Source organism: Rattus norvegicus, chromosome 10 (genome assembly GCF_036323735.1).
Source record: "Rattus norvegicus strain BN/NHsdMcwi chromosome 10, GRCr8, whole genome shotgun sequence".
Lineage (NCBI taxonomy): Eukaryota > Metazoa > Chordata > Mammalia > Rodentia > Muridae > Rattus > Rattus norvegicus.
This window is the reverse complement of record NC_086028.1, coordinates 75,764,149-75,783,730: the sequence shown is the minus strand read 5'-3', so window position 1 is coordinate 75,783,730 and position 19,582 is coordinate 75,764,149. Positions and strand designations below refer to the sequence as shown.

The window sequence follows — 19,582 nt, the reverse complement described above, 5'->3', positions numbered from 1 at the left end:
TGTTTAATCTTTCTGACGTCTGTAATGGGTATGACTAGCATCTCCCCTTGACAGGTGGGGAAACTGAGGCTTTGGCCCTATAAGACCAAGTTGGGGGGGGTGTTGAAAGCACTACTAGCTGTTGCCTCTGAAATGAAGACATGTAGCTCACCATGGGCATCGGGTAAATACTAATTAAAGATAGCTCAGCTTGATCAGGTCTCGTAAAAGCATGCCTGGATTAACAGAGAGCTGGCTTGGAGCTGTTATGTAACACGGTGTATGTTACTTGATGTATCTGGGTAACATTATCTTCATCAGAAAGATTAGATGTTGTCTGGGTAAAGGACACAAGGAATAAGGCGCACAAGGAGCCAACAATTCAAATAAGCCACGCATTATGTCTAAACCAGAGTCCCCACTGTCACTCTGAGCCAAGCTCCAGCTGTCTGAAATTACTTCTCTCCCCCAGAACAAAGATGCATGGGTACTGCAAAGACACAATCCTTCCACTCCTCGGTCCCCTGTGGCTTGGCAGGGAAGGGCAGTGCCATAACCAGAGCGGCCCTTCCTCATAACTGCCACCGCGCTCTCACTCACCGCATGATCTTCTCGGTTCCAGTCAAAAGCACTGTGCCCACTCCTGACTTGAAAGGACCCGCAAAGGATTTTTCTCTTTGCTCAGCTCTATGGCTTTTTCCTAGGATTGGAATACAGAAATATTTTCCACCCAAAACGACCGCATAATGACAGGAAAAAGCTGTTAGGCTGTGTGCAGAGTGGAAACCATCGTCTCGAGTGTTTTCAGACATTCCTTTGCCTTCTTTGAAAAGGAATATTATGTTTCCTTTAAAGGAATTAAGGAGAAGCGATTGGTCAAATTCATTGGGCCATAGACTTGGTTACTGTTAGATCCTTATCCTGCTTTGCCTTACCCATTTTTCTGCTTCACTCAGAAACCATCTGCCTCAGACCTACTCGCTCCCCTCATCTATCCAACCTCTCAAAGCCTGTCTCATCTGAGAGTTTGTCTCCAAGTTCCTCAAGTAGACTTCAGTACTCTCCATAAGGAACAAATTCCATGTGAAACCAAAGTCCATGTTTCTTCTTCATCTACTTTTCATTAATTCATTCATTGACTTTATATCCCAATCACAAGATCATAGCCCCTCTCCTCCTCTTCTCCCAGCCCTACCCTTTCACCCCCTTTCTCTATTCCCCCTCCTCTTCAGAGTAGGAGAGACCCCCCCACCTGTGTAACAACCTGTCCTGGCACATCAAGTCTTCTCAGGACTAAGTGAATCTTCTCCCACTGAGGCCAAACAAGGCAGCCCAGCCAGGAGAAAGGGATCCAAAGGCAAGCAACAGAGTCAGAGTCAGAGACAGCCCCGCTCCAATGGTTAGGGGACCTACATGAAGACCAAACTCCACATCTGCTACATACGTGTCGGGCTCTTGTGCGTTTTTATTACACACTGAGAGCCTGAATCCAGGTATCCAAACAACAGATACCTGACCAACATGCTGGAAGTAAGCTTCAAAGTGTCAAGGAAACCATTAACTAAAGACAAGATGAAAATATACCATGATGAATGGATTTCTAATCAAGGCCATCCTTTATTAGAAAAGTAATTTTGAGTGGCCACTGTATTTCCTTTGAGACCGTGAAATATGTGTCTGGAACAACCTCTGGGTATAGGAGAGTCAAGGGCAGTTTATCTGGGAGAGGAAAAGATGGATTTTCTTTTTTGAAGATCCAAATGCATTTACAGCAGAGCTTACTTTGAATCTCACTGCAGTCCCAACAGATGGATGAGAGAGTCACCCTCCCCCTCTGCAGCCTCCAAGGAGAAGCATCATTGCCCTGGATCTGAGAGGACAGCAAGTCCAGGGTCAGATTACCTGTTCTCGTTAGAAGGAGGTAGGTGAGTGTGAAAGAGCGGAGGTTGAGTTACAAGACACGTATTGTTGAACGTAAGTAAGTACAACAGTTTGCGGAAGACCAATTTGCGGAAGACTGCCACTTCCCTCCAGCTTTGGACAGTTCCCTCTCCCTCTTCAGACAGGATTCACCACCAGGACCATACGCCAGAGATGACCCAGGATCTCTTCCATGTGCAGTCATCGGGACGCCTGGCTGCAAACTGAACTGATCTGGTTTGGTACCCTTCCCTGTACCTTCGAGGCTCCTCGGCCCTCTTCACACATCATTTGCTTGTCTAGAAAAGTGGAGGGGAAAAACACTTCTCATGTATCATTCAAGGGAAGGACTCAGTTGTTGCTACTCTCCTTCCCTTGTGGCAATAAGCCAACAGAGGAAAAACCGGCAGAATGTTATGATTTGTATCGTACATGCTCTCCACTCCCAAAGCTCATGTGCTAAATTCTTGGTCCTCTGGGGGGATGCTGCAGGGAAGGGAGAGACAGTATCTGTGACTAAATATGAGGGAGTTAAGTCAGTTGGAGCATGACATTGAAAGTGATCCTGGAGCCCCCAACCTCCTCAGCTTTCCTTCCATGTTTCCTGGCCATTGTAAGTAGGCAGCCCTCTCCACCAGTTGTCCCCACTGATACAATATACCACCACCCCATTTGTCCAGCATCAACAGAGCCAGCCAACCCTGAACTGAAATCTCCAAGAGGGTAAGCCAAAGTTGATGGATTCGTGTATTTCGTCCTAATGTCAGAAAGCCATCTAAATGAAGAGAAGCTTACTAAACTTGGAAGGATTTGGTCAGTTTTTAATCAAAGTGGAGAAGTCTTTGGGGGATAAGTTGGTTTTAGAAAGGTACCATGGAGGTAAAATTCCTCAAAAGCAGAGGTCTCCATCAAGTCACTGCCTTTAATCCCACAAGCCAGTGGAAGCATTGAACGTCTAGTTTAAGTGCTGTCCTGAGCCCTGGGCCATGAAGGAAAATTGGATACTCGCTATGGCCTCAGAAGGCTCACAAGTTACTAGTGAAGACATTCATCAGACGTTCCCACACAGAGGCTGTGGATGTGACTCAATCAACGTGGTCAAGTACATGACCAGCATTCACAAAGTTCTAAGTTCAGTCATCAGCTCCACATAAAATATGCCAGGTTGGCACATGCTAGCAATCCCAGCACTCCGGGAATAGAAGCAGGAAGTTCAGAGTTCTAGGTCATCCCCAGCTTCGTAGTGAGTGGGAGAGCAGCCTGGACTACAAGCTCAAAACATTTTTTTTTTTAAAAATTGCACATGCCTATGTGGGTAACATTTTGAAAGAACTCCATGGGAGTTCTATGGGTACACCGGGTCTTCTCTGCCCTGTAAGGGTATTGGGTATTGGGTAAAAAGTCCATTGATGCTGAGTATGAATGAATAAGAAAGAATGGAAACTCAGATTTTCTATTTTTTCCAGATGATTCCTACATTATTATTATACACCAAACTCTCAAAAACATGTTTAAGAAAGAAAGGAAGGAAGGAAGGAAGAAAGGAAGGAAGGAAGAAAGGAAGGAAGAAGAAGTAAAGAATAAAGCATAATGTTGCTGTTGCTATCTGGCCAAGGCCTCAAAAGCCACAGAAAACAGAACGAAGTAAATTATAATGATGTCAAATCATAGTATACATACCATAGGCATCTGATGAGGAAATAGTGGTTCTGCCCCTGAAGGGAGCCAGCCAGCACACCCAGGAGGTAGTCCAGCATTACGGTTTAGGTGACAATTTTCATGCTCAGCCCCCGAGGCTCTACACTGTGAACATGAAGTGATACTCACAGTACCAGCTGGTATTGTTAGCAACTCGAAGCATTAATGTAATACAGTGACGCCCTCGGAAAAGAAATAGAACTGATGAAGAAATTAGCATGTTCAAAATAAAGGCTTTGTCTGCTGACACACTCGCATCTTTGCACACGGTGAGATTTGCTCAGAGCTAGATCTAGAAAGAGAGACAACAGCAGTCAATTTAAGGCCATAAAGGACAACCTAGGGAAGGGTCAACAACTCCTCTGAAACACCATAAGCTAAGCAATGGAAACTCATGCAAATCTGGGGCTCTGGTCAGTCTTTCAAGTAGCTTTGTATCAGCCTTAGGGTTTTGCGTGAGGGAGTATGAGGGTCTGGTATATGTCTGTATGTGTATGTGTGTGCCCACGGATGCCAAAGGAGGATGGCAGGGGTCCCACTCTGTTATTAAAGACTGGGTGAGTCCTCTCCTTGGTCTTTCACTGCACCTAAAGCTATCACTAGACTGGTTGACAACAAGCTCTTGGGCTCCTGTTGCCTCTGCCCCTCATGCTGGAGTCATAGACACACACAGCCGTACTTGACTTTATTTTTTTAAAAAGTGGCAGAGGATTTGAAGTCGAGTCTCCATGCTTGCCGGCAAGTGCTCTTACCCAGTGAACCGACCCTCCGGCCCCCTTCAGAGTATCTTTACATAAATTACATCGTTTCTTCCCAGTAACTCCTAAAACCAAGGCTGGAAAATCTTTCCTCACTATGGGGGTTAGGAAGAGGAGGTTTGGGGATGAGGGGCAAGAGGTTATCTCTAGAGTCACGGTGGTGTGTTGGAAACTGTGTTCCAGTTTTCAGCCTATTGGTCTCCCAACCCACAGGGACAGTGCTTTCCAAACTGTACAGGCCACTTGAGACATGGGTGACTCCAAATGCAGACTAGGATTCATGGGCTGTGACAAGACACTCTGCTTTTCCATGTGACTCTGGGGTATCAGTGTTCCCGGCAAAGGGACAGCCTTCATGGTGAGAGGTGATCTTTGTCTATGTCCCAAGATAAATTATTTCAAATGATTGTGACAGTGGATGACCCTTCACATCTTTCAAAATACCAAATCACTGTCTTCAGTGACATTTTTCCCCCCGGCAGCTCCTATCTATCTGCCTTTGATGTTTCTGGAGCCCGGACGCTCCCTGTCATGGGGCATCTGTCACTGTTCTTTTCTTGAACTAGTGTCTCTTGTGTTCCCCTTCCGAGTCTCAGTGTCTCATTCTCTGTCATTACCACTGCTTGACCAGCAAACTCTGTCTTTGAGTTTACAATGACAAATTGAGGACTTCCCCAACACCAACAACCAAGTCTTTACTTCTCTGGACAATGAGTGCACGCCCAGTAACTTAGCATAATTCTGACGCTGATTACTCTGAGTTAGAATAGACCCCATAGACTATGTACTAATCAGAAGCCCTGGCTCCTTATGAATCTAACTAACTAGTTACCAACTATGGTTTCTTATGAACTCCTCAGATTCATTTTTTTACTTAAAAAAAACTTCATAAAACAGTGCTTACTATTATTAACTATTACTATCTGTATTATAATATCTATATTATAAAGGGCACATCCTAGTCATGGATAAATGTAAGTGAAGGTTGGAATAATAGTTCATAGCACTCCCATGCCTTCTGAGGACACCTCAGATGTGCTCAATCAGTTCCCCAGACCCTATTGCTTAGAGTTTAACAGAGGGTTTCACGGTCAGACATGAATGCGTAAATCATTAACCATCATGACTGAACTTAACCGTCAGCCTCTCTCCTCTTTCATGACTCGGAACCCCAACTACTAGTCTTATTAGCGTATGGAAGACATTCCCGGCACTCTGGAGCTCTGAGGGTTTTAGCCAGGATCCGGGGACACAGAAATGCATACTTCATGTATGCCAGCACAGGATATTTGTATCATTGTCATTTTACATTTTGCTTTCTTCATTTTGCTTTGCCTCCTTGAGCAAAGACTGAGGCTCGGTGCTGCCTTTCTACGATGCAAACAAAGGAGAGTCGCCGTCACAGGTCACCAGGCAATCAACACCTGCTCGTTAGGCGCTCCTGGGTGCTCTACAGGCTTAGCATTGCAGGGTCGCCTTCCCAAAAATGAGACTCAAGTCAGTTTGGGACAAGACCGTGACATCAAGGACTAAAACAATAGGATTTGGGTGGAACTAGGAACATGTGATCTCCTCCCCCTTCCAAATACTTTAACCACCTTGCCAGGTCGAAAGACAGCAGTGCAGGAAATTTCCCTGACTTCCCCCCCTCCAACCCTTTCTTCTTGGAATCTTAAAATACAGGAAGGACGTGGATAGCCTTCCCAAGCAGACACCCTGCCCCTCATGAGGGAAGTGCCCTTCCTTCACTCGGAGGGAAGGGCTATCCTTGCTTATGAAACCAAATGAATGAAAGGATGCAGAAGAGAACTGAATTAAACAGATCTAAGTTTCCCCCAATCTGTCACCATTAGATAATGTCTTTCTTCTTTTGTATTTCCCCCAAATAATCCACTCGTCACCAAATCTATTATAAAATACACTCAGGTACATCTTCCTGAGGTCTTTGTTCCCTTATGAAGGCTCCTGGCCCACACAAAATGTATTAAGCATATTTGTTTATATAGATAAATCCCTCCTTTACCTAGCCACACCTAGTATTACAATCACCCACCTACACACCTCATGCTCCAGACTACTCCAGATTAAATTCAGTTTACAGAGAGTGTCATTGAGAATTCTCCTAGCATTGTAAGTATCCTACCTTTGCTAAAAAGCCCCTCTGGGGTTGGGGATTTAGCTCAGCGGTAAGCACTTGCCTATCGAGCGCAAGGCCCTGGGTTCAGTCCCCAGCTCCGAAAAAAAAAAAAAAGCCCCTCTTCCTCTGTGTGTGTCTGCCTCTCTCTCTCTATATATATATATGTATATATATTATATATATACAGATATATATATATATATATATCTTTCTCTCTGTGTGTGCCTCTCTTTGTGTGTGTGCATGGACTTGCTCATGAATAACATGAACATACCATGCACATGAAAGTGAGAAGACAAATTGAAGGATTTGATTCTCTCCAACTACCATGCAGGTCCCAGGGTTTGAACTCAGATCATTTGGCTTGGTAGCAAGAACCTCCTGTGACACTCTGCCAGCCCTCATGTTTGGAATTTTTATGATATACCAGTACTATTAGTTTATCCAGCTTCCCACAACTAAACTGTAAGCTTCCCAAAAATACAGACCTTCTTAGCATATGTCACCAGTTCTAGCACATAGGAAGTACCCAGTAGTTAGTGAATGAATGAATGAATAAAGGATAGATGGATGGGTAGGTGGATGGATGGCTATTACAAGAATAGTCTCCCCTAACTCCAAAGCAGAATAGCTCTCCCTGGTGCAATACTAGATTTGACAACCATTCTCTCAGGCTTGAAGTCAAAACCCACAGATGTTAGACAAATCAAGTGGTTCAGGATAACATAAACAGCCAAGCCATAAAGTCATAATAATGTTATGATGAGGAACATGCATACATTCCAGAGTGTTTCTGACAAATCCAGCCAGCATTTGAATGAAAATCAAATTCTCTTTGTTGAATCCTTAATATAATAATCCAGATCCTCCAACTTGTGGAACAAAAACGATAGGGCCTTAAGTTTGTTGGTTAAGATGCTTAGGAAATTATTAAAATGTTAAAACAATTAGATATCCCAATCCAACTAATTAAATGAGAGTCTCCACAGGAGTGTAGAAGGAAGACTAGGTTTTTCAAAAGTGAACGCTATGGAATCAGAATAGCAGACTATGTTGGGAACTGCTCTGGGGGCTTTCTTCAGAAACTAAGCCTCCAGGGAACCAATGTAGAGATTCAAGTGGACATGGGAAAATGTGGTTTTCCCTCAGAAGAACTGCCGACAGTTGTTGGCTTCACAAATCCCAGGGGGAATAATAGGATGGCTTCCACAAGAGGATGCCAGCTTATAGTTTTTCACTCGGTATAATAGGGAAGCCATCTTGATTGCTTTCCAGATTCCAAGCTTAGACAGGGAGAAACATTATGGGAAAAGTCGAGCAAGATTTAAGATGCCAAACCACGGGAATACCTGATGATTTAAGTGGGTCATGGCTGTTCATACATGCCATGTTGAACTAATGGTAGCATTTAGAAACATACCACAGTCTTATTTTGACAAGACAAACTCAACTAAGGCTTCAGAAATCAAGACTTTGAAACAAGAAAAAAAAAATCAGCAGAGACGCATCCTGTGTGGTTTTGATATGTATCATAACTCCACAAATGATTTCCAGGCTTCACTCATGATTTGCTGCAACTCCTTAAAAACCAGCCTATGACACAAATTGATTTGCTCGCTAATCCATCTAACATGAAAGCAAACTGAAAGGCCCCTCGTCCCAGCATCCAGAATTCCTGCCCTGGGGTGGCTCGTCTCCAGAGGCATTCATTCCTAAATAAACTAAAGGGTATTATTATTTAGAGACCAATGTGGACCGTGATCCATCCAGAGCATAAAGTACACAGAGCAAGGCTCCTAGTGCCAGCATCTGCCCTGTGTTTCCAACTGGAAAGAGAGCATTTTCCCCCTCCCAGGTCTCTGGATCCCCTCTGTGGAGTACTGTAAAGGCTGAGGCATGGTCTCTCAATGCCAAAGGACTGAGCACGTCCCTCTCCAACAACTAAGATTAATTTATAAAAATATTGAGCTTAAAATTTTCAAGACATGGAGACGTTTGTGGATATGAAGCACGGTGCACACAGCTAACAGCCCATCCATGCCAATGACCATTTGCTGTGCTGTTTTGGGTCAGCATCTGCTGCTGGTTTGCAAAAATTCCATTCACAGCTGTCCAGATGAATCAAATGTCCAATTAGCTTTTTCTTCCCTCCCTCTGACAGGACTCTGCCCAAAAGAAAATTTTGAAACAGAAAGCATAATAGAAACGAGTTTTATGCATTTTTCTTGCTGAAAACAGTATTCTGTAAATTCTTGACTGTTTGGGGGGGGGATTACAGCACGTTATCAAAATCCTCCAACAATGTCATTTCTCCGCACGCAGTGAAATTCAGAGATTGTCTCTTCATTACATGCTTGCCTTCCTGATAAAAAGCCTCAGTCTGTTCTCTTATTCCTCCATTCTTCAGAACCATCAACCTCTTAAGCTTACCGTCTACTACGAATCGATTTCAAAGGGTGTGTTAAGGTACTCTAAAAATAACTAGGATTTGCACTCAAGAAAAGACTCTGTAGCATAGCCCAGGAAGGCGATGGGTGTGACTGGACTGTTTCAAACCCTCCCAATGGTTTCCTTCTTCACTCAGAATAACAGGGCTTGAGGCCAGCGCTACCTGGCCCTCATCTTAACCAGCACTTCCCTTCCCCACCCAGACACACTAACCTATTTCAATCTTCCATTTCAGTGAGCAGACATCCTGTCCACCCAGGGCCTTGATACACACTGTGTCTTTTGACTCTTCTCCCTGTCCTTCAGCCATATTTACCTGCCCCTCACCTTTCTTCTCCTGCTGGAACATCTACCTTCCTTTTCTCCTTTCCCCTATAGACCATTCCAGGGTGGAGAATTTTGTCTACAGGCAATTATAGCTTAATTAATTCCCTCAGATTCAACACAGGCCATTCCTGGCACAGAACCTTCCCTTAAACATCTATAAGAAAAGGCTACCTCACTCCAGGACGTGACCGTGCTTTGCAGTGGAAACAGGTAGCCTTGTTCCCACTTCCTTGGGAAAAAGGAATGAACACTTTCAAAGTGGCAGCTCGTAACAGCCACACTGTAACTCAAAAAGCACTTCCTTGTACCTTACCCTACAGCTGTTCCCATTTTAAAGGCAAAAATGAAGATGAAAGGCAGAGTTGTTTCTTTTTGGTGGCCTAAGTTACCAAGGATCAGAAGGACAATGGTGTAGGTCCTAATATTCCGGTCCTTCCTACCACCCTTCCTCCCTGTTCCCATCATTCTCTCTGTCTCGAAAGTCAACTACCTCCTGCCAAAATCTGGAGATAATTTTTTGGAGGAATCCACCCTAAAGGAGAAACAATACAAGTTTGCTTTCAAATTGATTGACTGTGTAACTAAGTCAGCTTGCAAGAGGAAATGTGTCCTCAGAGTTCGCTTTTAACAATTAACAAATGTATGCGTATATTAAAACCAAAACGATTATTTTAAAAAGGGCCGTGAAGGGAAGTCAACAAAGTGTGTTCTCTCTCTCTCTCTCTCTCTCTCTCTCTCTCTCTCTCTCTCTCTCTCTCTCTCTCTCTCTCTCCCTATTACCCATCTTAATAAGGACAGTTGCAGGAATGAAACACATCTGTATTTGCTTCTGTCTCCTGAGACAGTTTTACATATGCTTTGCTTAATGGAAGCTCCCCCATGGTCGAAATTATTTCCCATTCGCTGTCACTTCCCTGTGCCAGAGTTGATTTTTTCTGACAAGTTTCACTGTTAACACTGCAGCCCAGATGTTTCCATGGCAGCGAGTTTGCAGGGGCTACAGAACCAACCATCCTTTCCACGGGCACACTGGTATTTAAAGTGATAATCCCAAGAGCGAGTTTTCAAATCTCTCTTAGGCTTCTGTGGCAGTTGTCTGTTTGTTCATTTGTTCAGTTGTTGTTGTTGTTGTTGTTGTTATGGTTTGGTTTTTTTTTTATTGGCCTGGTGAATTACAATCCTGTATAAATAATAAACACTTATTTTAAATTATGGTTTGATGGTTTCTTTTTACTCAATAAAGGTTAAAATTGAGAAAGAGGAAAAGAAACAGAGGAATAAAATCAGAGAGAAAGGGAGAGGAGGCAAGAATCCTGATGAGGAGTGGAGGGGGCACGAAAGAGAGGCCGACTTACTGCCCTTTGTTGTTAATGAAAATAAATGTAAAGCTCTACTCCTTTCTCAGTATTAAGACACTTGATCATTACAGCATCCCTCATTCCCATCAGCTTTCAGCTCTCCTCGCAGCATGCCTAGGAGATTTGAACTTCTTCCAGGGAAGAAATCCAATCAAGATGTAACTGCCAAGGTCACACAGGAGGGAATGTTCTCAGCAAAGACAGGGAAGAGCAAGATCAGTCTCCCTAGGACATCTGCTCCGTCTGCGTCTGCCTCCTCAGCACTTTTCCTCTCACAGTCGAGGGTTCACACAGAGAGGAGGACGCAGGAGCAACAGCCCCGCGGAGCTGGGCATGCGCACACGCAGGTAACTGTTGCTATCCTCGCAACTCTCAGGAAACTCGGCCTGAACCATATTTCCTAGTGAAGTCGGAAGCTCTCATTAGGCTGTAGGGTGATTAGCATAAATGGACATTGATTTAGGTAAAAGATGGGGTTGCAATTGTATCGTGAAATTCTCTTCATGTCCTTCATTCCTCAGCGTCATTTGTCGTAGCAGCAATATTTTACTTTCAACTTGTTCAACCTAACTAAGAGAAACATATTTGGACACACACACATTTTTTTTCAATCATATATATTATATACATATATATTCAATTACCTATATACACATATGTGTGTTTGTATACATAATACACATACATGTTATATTCTTACATATTTATATAAATATCAAATATTAATATAATGAATATATTAAATATATAGTATATTTATGATTTATACATATATATGTATACATATATAAAAATCTCATCCATAGGTCTAGTAAATTATATGCCAGAGTATCTAAGGAGAACAAGGGAAATCTATACATGTACTGTGCCTTGAGTAAGAGGTAATGGATGGATGATCTCATTTAATTTCTGAAGAATTTAGCCAATATGACATTGCACATCATTTTGTAGACAAAGAAATTGAAGTGACTTGACCAGTCATAAATAGACATGCCAAATCTCATGTTGTCACCAAGCGAAGGTAGAAACATTCTTGAGAATAGAATTGCAAATAGTGCTAATTAGAAATGGACAACAAGGGGGTAACGGATCTCGTTTGTTTCTAATGAACACTTTACCTATCATGGAGCTGTTACTTTACTATCATATGTGATTCCATTGGAGGCAGAAATTATTGATCCTTTTCTACCCACAATGCACTCATGAGTGTATATGTACTTCCAAGTTGTTTAGCGGGAGAAGTACATTCTTCTAGCACATCTAAAGGGACATGGGTGCACAGGCAACCAAGGCCACACAATACTCATGTTTGGAAGGAGGTAGAGAAAGCTCCATCTTCTTACTATCTTACATTGGCTGGAACACTGTCATCTTCCAAGCTCTGGGAGCCCTATTGCTGGCTGCAGGAAGAAGTCCAGCTGCTATAGGCAAGAATAAGGTAGACCAGATGACTCACACTTCCATTCTTTCTACTCTTGCACAAGTAGTTTATTCTAAGGTTTACAACACTTGCTCTGCTTTTCCTTCCACAGAAAGAAAACATAGGGCTGGAGAGATGGCTCAGCCATTAAGAGTCCTGCTCTTATAACTGCACTTCCAGTCCCAGAGAGTTCTGGCCACTGCAGGCACTGCACACATATGGTACACATACATAAATGAAGGTAAAATACTCCCATAATTTGCTCATACATAAATAATAATATTCTTTTGAAAGAAAGAAAACACAGTTGATTCTTGGTCTGATCACATTTGTGAGTCCTTTAAGATCTTGGTCCTCTTCCTGGTTGAGTCAGATGACTTTGCTATTATGGAAAAGGTGTCTTATGTTCCATAACTCACATCAGCACACAGCACTAAGTCACCAGCACCACCTTTCTTACCCTTTTCAGGAAGAGCTTGTCACAGAAAATGAATATGTCACAGTCACTATAGTCACAACATTTAGGAAAGTCAGCAGTGCACACTAGTCATTGAGTTCTTCAAGAGTAGGTGGGTTGTAGAGGACAAGAAGTCATCTTTGAATGCTGCTTTGAAACTCTAAAAACATTGAAAATGACCTTCTAAACACAAGAAATTGGCTTCATGTCCTTTGAGGTTCTCATTTGATTAAAAAAAAAATAGTGGAGCTAGTAGATATTAAAACCTGCCACATCTTAATTTATAATTATGTAATATGTAATAAGAATTTGTTTCTGTCAATTATACATAGGTCCAAATGGAAATGCCTTTCTCATACCTGATGCCTGCTGTTCAAGGAATAGCTGCTGAAGAGTATATGTGAGCCTCTTGAGGGATCTCCTGTCACTGTCCTGCCTTCCTGTTTCTACTTGTGATACGCCAGCAGCCCTAGGATGCATTCGAAAGGAACCTCCTTTATGTCTTCTTTCTTTGTTTTGAAATTCTGTCTGTGTATCTGTCTGTCTCTCTTCTCTCTTCTCTCTCTGTCTCTGTCTCTCTCTGTCTCTATCTCTCCCTGTGTTTGTGTTTGTGTGTGTGTGTGTGTGTGTGTGTTTAGTAGTTTTATGCTGTTCTGTATAGATGTAGATGTTTTGATACATATTATTGGAATCTATAGCACTACTTGAAAATATGACTTCATTTTCAAAAATCATGTCTGCAAAACCTCAGCCACTGTCTCTGTAATACCTCTTAGCCCCACCTTTCTTTGCCTTCTTGTCAAGAGTCTGGCTACAATTTCACCAGCCATTTCTCCCACACCCTCCTATGTGCTTCATTTTAATGTTGTTCTCGTTTGTTCTAAGTATTTTCTTCTGATCTTCCAGTCTCCTGATTTCCTCTTTGATTATGACTAATTTGCTGTTAAACAATTTAGCACAATTTCAGTTTCTGTCTTTGGTTAATTCAATAGGTTTTTGCCTTTTCACAGACTCCGTTCCTCTACTGAAATTCTCCAGTTTGTAATTTAATGTTCTGAACATACTAATTATAAAATTCAAGTCTTACAAACCCCAGTCACTTTGGAGTTTACATCTGTGGTCTGATATACACACATACATATATATATACATACATGCATATGAGTATGTATATTCACGTGGGGTTCAGCTAAGTCTATTCATTCTGCCTACCTGTCTTTATTCTGTTTTGTTGAAGTCTATAGACTGTAGTTGAAAAATAATGGCTAACTGGGTACTATAAAGCTGATTTTGCTTGTGACAACATCTCCAATGGTGAATAATACCCTGATCTCCTTCAACCTTTAGAGCTGTCTTCAGGCTTTTCAGGTGTGATAATTACTTTTTTTTTTGAGGGTATGAAAGACCTGATTATTTACTTAACAGGGCCAGTTCTCTTCAGTGGACTTGATCTGATATGATCTCCCCCATTGCAATGAATAGAAAATTCTATATTATTTTCAAGCAACCAAGTGTCATCAATCAAGCTTAACTCTATGAATTTTTTATGGATTTTTTCTCAAGCACTTGCTTCTTTGCTTCTTTGGTAACTCTTAATTGCTTTATAATTACACACACACACACACACACAGAGGGGGGAGGGGCGGTTATCTTTGAAATATACCATGGAATTTTTCATATACAAAGTCAAGGATGGTGACATCCAACTGTAATTCCAGCATGTGAATGACTTTGGCAACAAGATTCTAAGTTTGAGACTAACATGGGCTATATAGCAAGGCTCTGTTTTAAACATAGCATTAATGTACTGTGCCACAACACTGCTAATGCACACACCAATATCACCATGAGAAGCAACTACCGTTCATCTTCAAGAGTCTTTAAAGTCTTAACTGTTTCAAGATTGCTTGAAAGGTAAAGTCCAAAATCTCTCCAGAGAAGCTTGTTCTGTAAGCATCAAAACGTAATGGCATGAAGCAGACATTCTAATTCCAGAAGGTTGGAGTAGATGACTATCAAGGAATAAATGGACTAAAATATTAGGAAACTCAGCAGAGTAAGCGTTCAGTCCTGAAGGTACAGATCTGGAACCCAGGGTATCACTGGCAGGATGGTAACCCAAACAGCTATGTGTCCAGATATCTAACCCAAAGGGCATAGATAGCTTGTACCTTTTGGCATTTCTGTCTAAATACCATATACCTATATTTGTGCATTGGCTTCATTCATTACACAAGACCTCCCTTGACTAATGGCCTACATCTCTGGCATTTCTAACTTCCTGGGATCTTATTAGAGTTTGAATGTGAAATCCCTCCTTATGTTACAGTTCGAAAATTTGTTCCAGTCACTTAGAATCTAAAAGATATTTTTCATAATAGTACATTGCTACAATCAATCATTATTCTGTTCTGTATATCCATCAAACTAAAGTTCAAATTACTTCCATATAACCTATTGGCACTGAAATTTTCATTGAAATAATTAATTGTTGAACCGCATATGTATCTCATTTTCACATGTAATTTGACTCAGTTATTTTTATCTTCATTTGCATCCCAATGCTATATTGTTTTCAGAAATTTTACTCTATTTTTTTTCTATCACATACTATCCAAGCTACAGGGAAGAGTGAAATCACAGTTGTTCTGTAATTAAAAGCACAGAGTCAGTAAATTCACTATGAGTCTGGAAAGCTCCTTATAAGCTTTATAGAACAACTCTAGCATTGTATTTTACTCAACATTAAAATCATTCTTTTAAAAATAGTTTCCAGTTGGAGCTGATGGCACTGTTTTGGGGAGAATGTAGAGTCTTTAGGAGATGAGGCCTTCCTGAGGTGCAGGCCTGATGTAAGCGATCTCACCCCAGTTCCAGCCTGAATCCCTTCTCATCTTTCTTATCCACCAAGATGTGAACAAATGCCCTCCCACACCTGCTGCCAGAAACCTAGCAGCTCAGCCTCCCTGTCCCCAAGTTCATGTGAAATACAAGGATGAAAAACAGAAGACAAGGACAGTAAAGAAAGTGACTGAAATGGTTTGTACTGAAGGTAACGATGTCCTGACTCAGGACAGGGGATATAAGACAAGCAGAGAAGGCAAGCATCCAAAGCACACACCATGTTCTGCGAGAGGTGAATAGTATTAAGGACAGGAGTGTGTCTCCAGATTGTCCTCTGTAGGTTTAAAACATTTCATAGCCAGTCCAACCAAGTAAACACTTTGAATTTATTCTGAATCTGCATAACATCATTAGAAGGACTGTAAATACCCTAATAAAGTAAAATAATTTACATTTATGTTTCAGAGGCAAATAAGGTGAGCAATTTGTACTGACTACAACATTTTATTACAGGATGACTTAAACCCGAAAGTCCATCAAGTTGGTGGACTAGATATAAAAATACTAATGTCCTCTTATAATTAAATGTTATGTGCCATTAAAATTGCAAATTACATCAGGTCTTATTTATTAAGTAAAAGCTTAAAAGTTATGAAGGAATAAAAAATAGATTCATGCAATGAGAAAAAAATCAAGAAAGTCATGTATTCTTGTTACATATTACATATGAAGGGAATAATACCCAGGAGACAAAATGAATGTCAGAGGAATTAAAGACCCAAACCATCAGATATAGTAAGCTAACAAGCTCTTCTGGGTCTGCACGCCAGTGGAAACAAAGGACAAGGCTGGGGAGGGGCTCACAGACAGGGACTTGACCAGTATGGACAAGCTCTGCATTTCAGCCTTGCGAAGCACATAGGAAAACCCAATGACAAATTCATCTACATTAAGTGAAACCTTTATAGACCAAAAGATGCCATAATCAGCACATGAACCAAGACATACAGCCAGCCTAGACATTCACCAACAGAGAAGCAGATACCTAAGACATCGTACATATGCACAGTGGAGTTGTATCCGTCATAAAGGAGAATCAAATCACGTCATTTGCATAAGAAAGCAGCGTCAGAATGACAAGTATTTCCATGTTTTCCCTCACACATAGAATATACACAGTGTGTGTGTTTGTGTGTGTGTGTGTGTGTGTGTGTGTGTGTGTGTGAGAGAGAGAGAGAGAGAGAAATAGAAAGGGCCTTTGAGAGGGAAGATGGAGTCTAAAAGAAAAAGAATAAATAATAATTGAGAGTAATGAAGGGAAGAAACAAAATATCATACATTCCCTCTCATATGATTTAACTGTATATAGATGTGTATCTAATATGTGTGTATATGCATATGATATACACACACACATATATATATACATATATATACTATATGTCTATTTAAATATATGACATAGAGGTAGAAGGGGCACCATTTGGCGATGGGAATGTACTAATGAGAGGAGACAGGAGAGAAAGAGGAGGTCGGAAGCACGCATGAGCACTGTACAATTACATATGTCAATGAAAATGTTCCCGGAAGCTCATTATTACCTTGTATGCTAAAAAAAAAAGAATACTAACAAAAAGAATATTAACCAGATAAATATAACATGCCTTCTCTCATGTGTGAAAACAAATTTATATATTTATATTATATATTTATGTATAAATTTATATTATATATCTGCACATACTATATTGTATATATACACACATATGTATTTATATAAATATATATTGTATATAGTATATATAGTATCTATAATATATGTGTATTTTATATAGTATATACATATATTACATATACATATATACATATTCATATATAGTATGGAGGTAAAATGGGGTCTATTGTAGGGAATCAAGGTCACTAAAGAGAGAGGAAGAGGAAAGCAGGATAGGCTAATGGGAGAGAAAGAAGATAATTATCATATTCTCTCAAAGTCAGAACCTAGATTTAAGTGTGCATGACCTGGAAGAGGACTCTTTTTTTTTTTTTCATTTTTTTTTTCATTTTTTTTTTTAATTAACTTGAGTATTTCTTATATACATTTCGAGTGTTATTCCCTTTCCCGGTTTCTGGGCAAACATCCCCCTCCCCCCTCCCCTTCCTTATGGGTGTTCCCCTCCCAACCCTCCCCCCATTGCCACCCTCCCCCCATAGACTAGTTCACTGGGGGTTCAGTCTTAGCAGGACCCAGGGCTTCCCCTTCCACTGGTGCTCTTACTAGGATATTCATTGCTACCTATGAGGTCAGAGTCCAGGGTCAGTCCATGTATAGTCTTTAGGTAGTGGCTTAGTCCCTGGAAGCTCTGGTTGCTTGGCATTGTTGTACTTTTGGGGTCTCGAGCCCCTTCAAGCTCTTCCAGTTCTTTCTCTGATTCCTTCAATAGGGGACCTATTCTCAGTTCAGTGGTTTGCTGCTGGCATTCGCCTCTGTATTTGCTGTATTCTGGCTGTGTCTCTCAGGAGCGATCTACATCCGGCTCCTGTCGGTCTGCACTTCTTTGCTTCATCCATCTTGTCTAATAGGGTGGCTGTATATGTATGGGCCAAATGTGGGGCAGGCTCTGAATGGGTATTCCTTCAGTCTCTGTTTTAATCTTTGCCTCTCCCTTCCCTGCCAAGGGTATTCTTTTTCCCCTTTTAAAGAAGGAGTGAAGCATTCACATTTTGATCATCTGTCTTGAGTTTCGTTTGTTCTAGGGATCTAGGGTAATTCAAGCATTTGGGCTAATAGCCACTTATCAATGAGTGCATACCATGTATGTCTTTCTGTGATTGGGTTAGCTCACTCAGGATGATATTTTCCAGTTCCAACCATTTGCCTACGAATTTCATAAACTCGTTGTTTTTGATAGCTGAGTAATATTCCATTGTGTAGATGTACCACATTTTCTGTATCCATTCCTCTGTTGAAGGGCATCTGGGTTCTTTCCATTTTCTGGCTATTATAAATAAGGCTGCGATGAACATAGTGGAGCACGTGTCTCTTTTATATGTTGAGGCATCTTTTGGGTATATGCCCAAGAGAGGTATAGCTGGATCCTCAGGCAGTTCAATGTCCAATTTTCTGAGGAACCTCCAGACTGATTTCCAGAATGGTTGTACCAGTCTGCAACCCCACCAACAATGGAGGAGTGTTCATCTTTCTCCGCATCCTCGCCAGCATTTGCTGTCACCCGAGTTTTTGATCTTAGCTATTCTCACTGGCGTGAGATGAAATCTCAGGGTTGTTTTGATTTGCATTTCCCTTATGACTAAAGATGTTGAACATTTCTTTAGGTGTTTCTCAGCCATTCGGCATTCCTCAGCTGTGAATTCTTTGTTTAGCTCTGAACCCCATTTTTTAATAGGGTTATTTGTTTCCCTGCAGTCTAACTTCTTGAGTTCTTTGTATATTTTGGATATAAGGCCTCTATCTGTTGTAGGATTGGTAAAGATCTTTTCCCAATCTGTTGGTTGCCGTTTTGTCCTAACCACAGTGTCCTTTGCCTTACAGAAGCTTTGCAGTTTTATGAGATCCCATTTGTCGATTCTTGATCTTAGAGCATAAGCCATTGGTATTTTGTTCAGGAGATTTTTTCCAGTGCCCATGTGTTCCAGATGCTTCCCTAGTTTTTCTTCTATTAGTTTGAGTGTGTCTGGTTTGATGTGGAGGTCCTTGATCCACTTGGACTTAAGCTTTGTACAGGGTGATAAGCATGGATCGATCTGCATTCTTCTACATGTTGCCCTCCAGTTGAACCAGCACCATTTGCTGAAAATGCTATCTTTTTTCCATTGGATGGTTTTGGCTCCTTTGTCAAAAATCAAGTGACCATAGGTGTGTGGGTTCATTTCTGGGTCTTCAATTCTATTCCATTGGTCTATCTGTCTGTCTCTGTACCAATACCATGCAGTTTTTATCACTATTGCTCTGTAATACTGCTTGAGTTCAGGGATAGTGATTCCCCCTGAAGTCCTTTTATTGTTGAGGATAGCTTTAGCTATCCTGGGTTTTTTGTTATTCCAGATGAATTTGCAAATTGTTCTGTCTAACTCTTTGAAGAATTAGATTGGTATTTTGATGGGGATTGCATTGAATCTGTAGATTGCTTTTGGTAAAATGGCCATTTTTACTATATTAATCCTGCCAATCCATGAGCATGGGAGATCTTTCCATCTTCTGAGGTCTTCTTCAAT

At 41.2% G+C, this 19,582-nt stretch overlaps 1 long non-coding RNA gene across 1 annotated transcript; it reads right to left on the bottom strand.

Annotated features, from left to right (window-relative positions):
- Positions 1 to 8,686: 8,686 nt before the first annotated feature.
- Positions 8,687 to 10,953, bottom strand: LOC134480711 (uncharacterized). The gene is made up of 2 exons (XR_010055438.1): positions 10,623 to 10,953; positions 8,687 to 10,447 (listed from the first exon to the last, which is right to left on the bottom strand). It is a non-coding gene; the product is annotated as an uncharacterized LOC134480711 (long non-coding RNA).
- Between the last annotated feature and the right edge of the window lie 8,629 nt (positions 10,954 to 19,582).